Genomic DNA, 1,247 nt, shown 5'->3' on the forward strand with positions numbered 1-1,247 from the left:
CTTTTTAATTTTCCCTTCCACTTTTCTGCTCCATTGGAAGCTTTAAGCATAGGGAAACTCTGCCCTGTTCTTCCTCTTCCTTTATCATTATGTTCCCAGATATTAATGTTGTAATAGCCTATTCTATTGCAACAACAATAGCATGTAAAAGAAATAATTAAGAATAGTTAGATAATTTGAGATATTTAACTAAATTAAAATCTAATATTTTTTAATTATCAACTTTATATAAAAATAACCTCACGTAAGTTTTTATCATAGTGATTGGTAAAAATTTAAGAATATATCCGCTCCTCACTTGGCTATCCAGCTTTTACCGTGGACACGATAACTAGCACACCAGAGGTACGTCCTTCCCGGTCCTCTCGTACTAGGAGAAATGTTCTCTTAATGCTCTAACGCCTACACCGGATATGGACCAAACAGTCTTACAACGTTCTGAACCCAGCTCACGTACTGCTTTAATGGGCAAACAGTCCAATCCTTAAAACATACTACAACCCCAGGTGACGAAGAACCGACATCGAAGTGCCAAACCTTTTCATCAATGTAAACTCTTGGAAAAGATCAACCTGTTATTCCTAAAATAACTTTTATCCGTTGAGCGACGGCCCTTCCACTCGATCGGATCACTAAACTACTACATTAAACTACTACATTAACCATATGTTTTCAATTTTTTTTTCATTTACCATTACAATAATTAATCACAGAAAAATATAATTTAAAAAGCAGTTCTCCAATCTCCAAAGAACCTATCTCGACTCTTCCATTGCACGTTCTATGATTGAATAATCCCGAGTGTTAAAAGAGCAGTCCCATAATAATTCACATAGTGGCAGTACTCATAGCAGTCCTGCTTCGAATATTAATTATTTTACCAATTTTTTCCAGACAGAGTATATATTATGAGGATCCCTTTCTACATTTCGAGAATATTTGGCATTTTGCAACTCACCAAGTATATTTGATAGCATTTAATAAACACTGGAATTAGAATATAGTTCGTGGATCTCGGGTAAGATAGAGATAGTGGCACAATTTTCCACAAAACAGCATTTATTTGCAGCAGGAAAAAAATATAGAAATATATTCGATGGAGTTAGTTTTTGTTCTTGTATTAAAAGAGAAATTTTAAATAATTAGTGTTTTAATAGTTTTAAGTTTTTAATTATATATATTTTATGATTGATATTAGTTTTTATAATTAAAATTAATAATTAAAATTACTAAAATACACTATTTCT

The sequence above is a fragment of the Arachis ipaensis genome, chromosome B04, assembly GCF_000816755.2.
Source record: "Arachis ipaensis cultivar K30076 chromosome B04, Araip1.1, whole genome shotgun sequence".
Taxonomy (NCBI): Eukaryota; Viridiplantae; Streptophyta; class Magnoliopsida; order Fabales; family Fabaceae; genus Arachis; species Arachis ipaensis.